Genomic DNA, 6,553 nt, shown 5'->3' with positions numbered 1-6,553 from the left:
TTCTTTGTTCTACTCTCCTTCCTAAAGTGACAGCGGGAAAAAAAAATCTTTTTGGCTGTGAGTGGGAAGGGAGAGTGAAAAAAAAATCAGAGCAAAATTTGAAAATAAGGAGAAGATTGCCTAGAATTGCAAAGAGTTTAAAAACTTCCAAAAAATATATTTGAAAAGGATTTGTGATTACTTTAACCTCAGAAAGAAAAAGTGAAGAAGAAGAAGGTATTTAAAAGGTATTTCCTATTTAGGCCTTACTTAAACCTGATCCTATTTAATTTCTCAAAATGACTTGAAATCAGTTGGATGGGGCCACCTGCTGGATTGGCTTAGTAGTTTACCAAGTAATAAAAACTGTAAATAGTTTGTGCCAAGGCATCCTTTGGACAGCTACTCTTTACCTTTGGAGAGCTACTGTTTGGGATACATCATTCAGCCCCAACCCTTGAATATGTTGCTGTCCCGATATAGTCTATGATCACAATATGCTGAGCATCCGTTGCAAAAGAGGACAGAGTTCCCATTGTCAAACAAGGCAATTATTAATTGAGTTGTCCCTGATTTTACAAACTTTTTTGCTCTGGTTGTTAAGCAAATCACTGCAGTTACTAAGTGAATCATGCAGTCATTAAGCAAATCTGACTTCAATATTAACTTTTTCGGAAGCCAGCTGGGAAGGTAGCAAATGGTGATCACATGACCCCAGGATGCTGATCCATCATAAAATACATGCTGGTTACCAAGTGCCCAAACTTTGTTCACGTAACTGTGGGGATGCTGTGACAGTTGTAAGCACAAGGATCAGTTGCAAGTCACTTTCCCCAGTGCTGTTGTAACTTTGAACAGTCATTAAATGAATGGTTATAAGTTGAGGACTATCTGTAGCCTATTTTTTCCAACTATCAAAACTATAAGTCACTGTAAGAGATCTTCTGGCTATCTTGCAGCCAAACAAGACTTTTCACTCACTCACTTCAACCCTGAGTTACATTTTCAGAGTTATTTTCCTTTACCAGAATCTTAACTGTTTATATTTTACCCACTATATACCCTTTTTTTAATACTTGAGCCTGGGATGAAAGGGACATGATCTCATTCAAAACAGCCCAAGTTATCTTTTAACCTTTAAGATAACATTGGTCTGCCACTTAGCTTAAATTTAATGTAAATAAAATTTTAAAAAACCCTATTGTCATATTGGATGAGCAGGTTTGACCAAGGAGGAATTTAAACCCAACATTTCTTCTCAGAGAAGATCTCAGCTGCAGCTTTTTCCCAAAGTGGTCCCTTTTTCTAAGACTTGATAGGATCAAAATCTTGAACTGTCTGAAAAAGAATGTCCTTTTCTTGCTGTGGGAATGGGGCAAATGAATTACACTCTTTTGATTCTGGTATGTGATGTTCTGATACCTTCTATAGGAGATGACCAGATTGAGCCTGAGGGAGGGGTCAAATGCATCATCAGTCATGAGTCCCTTTGCACCCATAAGAGATCTAAGTTCAGCCCACCGTGAATTCCTTATCCACCACCATACTGCTTTGACCATTAGTAGCTCAGATTCTTGTAGAGAATTTAAGCTTGCAATGTATACTTTATACCCATTTGAACTGCCTGGATCTCCTGATTGGCAAGTGCTGGGAAAATCAGGAGAATCAGGCAACTCAAATGAGTATAAAGATTTATTGCAAGCTTAAGCTCTCTACAAGAATCTGAGCTACTAACAGTCAAGGGAAATTAGTGGGAGATAAGAAAGGCATTCAATGTGGGCTGGATGTAGATCTTTTGTGGGTGTGAAGGACATTGAGTCTGGTGATGCATTTGATCCCTCCCTTGGGCTCAGTTTAGTCATCTCCTACACTGATTTCCCTGGTACTTGACACTTTCTCTTGGACAACCTTGACCAGTAGGGTGCTCCTCATGAATTTACGTAGAAATAGTTTATTTCCTCCTCCAATCTGTTTGTCTGAAGACATCTTTGTCAGACTAAGCCCAATAATGATGTGGGACAAATCAATTCACTTCTTTATTTGTTTACAGACAATAGACAGAATCTTGCCAGTCTAAACCCTTTCATCTTAATGGATATATCCTGGAGATATAGGGAGTGGTTATCCTTATTCTCTTCCTCTATTTCCCTTCTTGTCCTATCTTCTCCAGGCTATGCTGCCTCTTGTCTTGCCCCTTTTTCTGGATTGTGTACACCCTCCTATGGAAAATGCCTCTTCATTGTAGTCCATCATATCAGCTCACCTCAGTGGCACCATCCTCTCATAATCTTAGAATTCCCACAAAGCAACAAAGAATCCTTGGTTTGTAGGGATGAAAGTTGCAGTCCAACATCTAAAAAATATACCATGTTGGGAAAGGATACTTAACAAAGCAATATTAATGAAGAAATGATGTTCTTATTTTATATCCAGCTCAGAAAAGATTTCATTAAGGCCTAGTGAATTCCAGAAAACTCAGGACGTTGTGATATTGTAGAAGACAGCCATGTTTGGAATCACCCAGCTATTTGAATGGATTAAAACCTAAAAATCAAGTGAGAATAAAAATAACCTTGTTATTACATGGAACAGATAATAAACAATTGTGCATTCCTCAAGATTGTGATAGGTTTAGCAACAAGTTATTAAATTTGTGACTTTTTTGTTCCTTAGAATTGGTATTGTAATGATTTCAGCCTGATTGTGATACCTTTTCACTCTGTCTTATGTGTAAAGATCAGTCTTGCATTTTTAAGACTTTCCTTTGAACAGAAGTCTTTTCGGGTACATCAACCTCAGTCTGGAGTTTTTGGGTGGAAAAGGATGTTATGCAATTTTTTTTTTTTGCCTGCTACAAATGATAACAATACAATTTATTGCCTATTTATGCCTAAAGATAAAGACCGAATGCATCAATTATCACATTAAACAAGAGGAAAACCTTCTAAGCACCAATTCCACCCGTGCTTTTTACAATTTTGTAAACAACAAACTAAAAGACTCAAGGTCTATCCCACCCTTGATAGGACCTGATGGTAAAGACTGCAACGACGACACCATTAAAGCCAACATCTTTAACACATTCTTCGGCTCAGTATTTGTAAACAGCAATGGATCATGCCCAGTATTTCCTAGCAGATAACAACAATGATCTAATACATATCGATTTTACAGAAGACAATGTTGAAAAAGCACTACGCAATCTAAAACCATCTCTATCTATTGGACCGGATGGAATATGTGCCTACTTCTTAAAAAAGCTATCCACTGCCATAGCCAAACCTCTAAGCATAATCTTTGAAAAATCTTTCAGGACCAGCTCCTTACCTAACCTATGGTCACAAGCCACAGTCATCCCCATCTTCAAAAGGGAGACCCAAGCCTAGTTGAAAATTACAGACCAATCTCCTTATGCTGCGTCACCTGTAAAGTCATGGAATCAATTATTAACCAATCCATCATCCTCCACTTAGAGACAAACAACCTACTCTCCAATAAACAATTTGGTTTCAGAAAAAAAACTATCCTGTAATCTGCAACTCTTACACTGCAAAAGCATATGGACGACACAACTCGACCAGGGCAAAGCAATAAAGCCTTTGATTCAGTGGTACACGACAAACTACTCCTAAAAATAAAATCCTATGGTATCTCTGGACAACTGAATAACTGGATAGAAGCATTCCTGGCAAACAGACAACAAATGGTCAAAATTGGGAGCGTCCTATCAAATTCTGTACCTGTCAATAGTGGTGTCCCCCAAGGCAGTGTTCTAGGACCAACACTCTTCATACTCTACATAAATGACCTCTGTGATCATATTAAGAGCAATTGCGTTCTTTTCGCTGATGATGTAAAGCTGTTCAATACCACAGACAATACTGCTACCCTACAAAAAGATCTTGACTATGTATCAGAATCGTCAAACAAATGGCAACTTCAAATCTCAACAAATAAATGCTCTGTCTTACATATTGGCAAAAAAAAATCAGAAAATAAAATACAAGCTGAATAGTCAAGATCTTGTTGATGACCCAAGCTCTGTAAAGGACCTTGAATACTCACCTCTAATTATCTAAGTGCTAGAGCCCACTGCAACTACATAGCCAAAAAGGCATTAAGAGTTGTTAACCTAATCCTACGTAGCTTTTTCTCTGGTAATATCACACTACTAACCAGAGCATACAAAACATTTGCTAGACCAATACTCGAATACAGTTCATCAGTCTGGAACCCACATTACGTATCTGATATTAGCACAATTGAGAAAGTCCAGAAATATTTCACAAGAAGAGTTCTCCACTCCTCTACTCGTTGTAGAATACCTTATGCCACCAGACTTGAAATTCTAGAACTAGAAAACCTTGAATTACGCCGTCTTGGTCTGATTTAAGCATGGTATATAAAATCATACATTGCAATGTCCTACCTGTCAATGAATACTTCAGCTTCAACCATAACAACACAAGAGCACACAATAGATACAAACTCAAAGTTAACCGCACCAAACTTGATTGCAGGAAATAAGACTTCAGCAATAGAGTGGTCAATGTCTGGAATACTCTACCCGACTCTGTAGTTTCTTCCCCAAACCCCAAAAACTTTAACCTTAGACTGTCTACTATTGACCTCACCCCTTTCCTAAGAGGTCTGTAGGGGGCGTGCATAAGCGCACCAACGTGCCTACCGTCCCTGTCCTATTGTTTCTCTTATTCTTCTTTTATTTTTCTTATATGTACCCATTTCATGTATTCACAACTATGTATACACTTATACTTATTATCTTGTAAACAATTGGCAAATCAAATAAATAAATAAATAAATCAAATAAATAAATAAATAAAGAGGGAATGGTTTCCAGCTAGCATTTTCTCGTTCACCTGATTTTTGAGGAAAAGGAACATTAGCTGACTTAATCACAGTTCTTTTCCCCTCAAACTGACAAAAGCATCTGTCACGGTTTGAAGTCACTTGGTTATCTGTTAGGATAACTACAGCTGCATCCAACCTCTTTGCAATGTGGTCAGATGAATGAATAAGGCTGATTTAAAGCTGAGTGCAAGAAACCTTTGCAGATGCATTTTTTTTTTAAAAAAAAATGGTCTCAATTTTGCTAAGTTTGAAGTCCTTTCAAGATTTTTTTCCTTTGCAGGCTTCACTGGATCATATGCTAATGATTCAACCTTACTTGATATATTGAAACCCAGTTGCACAAAACCTCAGTTAAAAGAGCATCTTAAAACACACACCTATAAGGAAACAAAGTCTCTCACTTCTACTATTACATAACAATGGGCAGTTTCTAAGAATAAGAACTGACAGACAGGCAATGGATAAAAGTGCAGGAAGGCAAAAGAGTTACATGAAGACCAGGGTCATTTCCAACTCCCATTCTTTGTCTTCTGCCCAACACAGTACTAGTAAATAAACCTATTTTAATTCTAAGATTCAGTTCCATCCCAAATACATAATATTTCCTCTCTTTCTAACATTCAAACTTTAGCTGCTGTTGGTTAAGCAATAGCCTAAGGACAAAAGAGATATATTAGCATGCTGCAGTTGTCTCTTCTATGCTCATTTGAAGCACTGTCAGTCTTGTTGGTACTCCAGACAAGAAGCACATTCAGAAATACTAGTTCTACTTTTTGTTAAGGTAACATTAACAGATTCTTGCAATTCTGAAAGTACATTTTTCAGTGCTGAGCTTGGTTGTTTTCTTGCAGACGTTTCATTACCCATACTAGGTAACGTCATCAGTGCTAGTAAGGAGTGGGGTTTTCTCTCGGTTTATATTCTAATGATTTGCCCTGTTAGTGTTGGTGGGGGTGTTCTTAGAGGTTCTTTCGTATGTATTCATTTAGGAAGAAAAGTTGCTCCTTGGTGGAAGTGTCTCTGGAGGCAAATATTTCCCATTTGCTTGCTTTCTGAAGCATTTAATACCCATATGTGTTACAAATAAAGGAGAATATTTGTAGCTCAGGGTTGACATGTGGGGTCCTTGGTGCTCACTGATTTTGGTGATTTTCTTGCAGACATTTCATTACCCAAACTAGGTTACATTATCAGTGCTAATACTAATTACTAATAATTTGGGTAATGAAATGTCTGCAAGAAAACAACCAAGCTCAGAGACTAGCAATGCACTCAGGATTGGCCCTGATGAGATTACTTAGTTTGAGTAATGAAATATACACGAAAACAACCAAGTCATAGAGCACCAAGGATCCCTCATGTCAACCCTGAACTATAATATTCTCCTTTATTAGTGCATTACAATTCAAGAAACTAGGAAGGGTCCCTTCTGTGATATTTGTCTCAATCATATTTCTGAGGGTTAAATTATTACTTATCTGTCCATTGCCCTAGATGCAGCTCTTCCTCCTGTCTCCCACATACCATCACAAATGCTGAAGATCATTCAGTAATGGAAAACCTATTGACTGGAAGGCCAGTCTAAACAGCTCCAATGGGTTATATGTCAGTATCTCTTGGATCCCAAGACAATGGGGTATATGTCAGTATCTCTTGGATCCTTTCCAAGGACATAAACACTCAGAGCTTTTTGTATTCCTTC

This window comes from Notechis scutatus, chromosome Z (genome assembly GCF_049901735.1).
Source record: "Notechis scutatus isolate UNSWTSFEM ecotype Mainland chromosome Z, rNotScu1.2, whole genome shotgun sequence".
Classification (NCBI taxonomy): domain Eukaryota; kingdom Metazoa; phylum Chordata; class Lepidosauria; order Squamata; family Elapidae; genus Notechis; species Notechis scutatus.
This window is presented reverse-complemented; position numbering follows the sequence as displayed.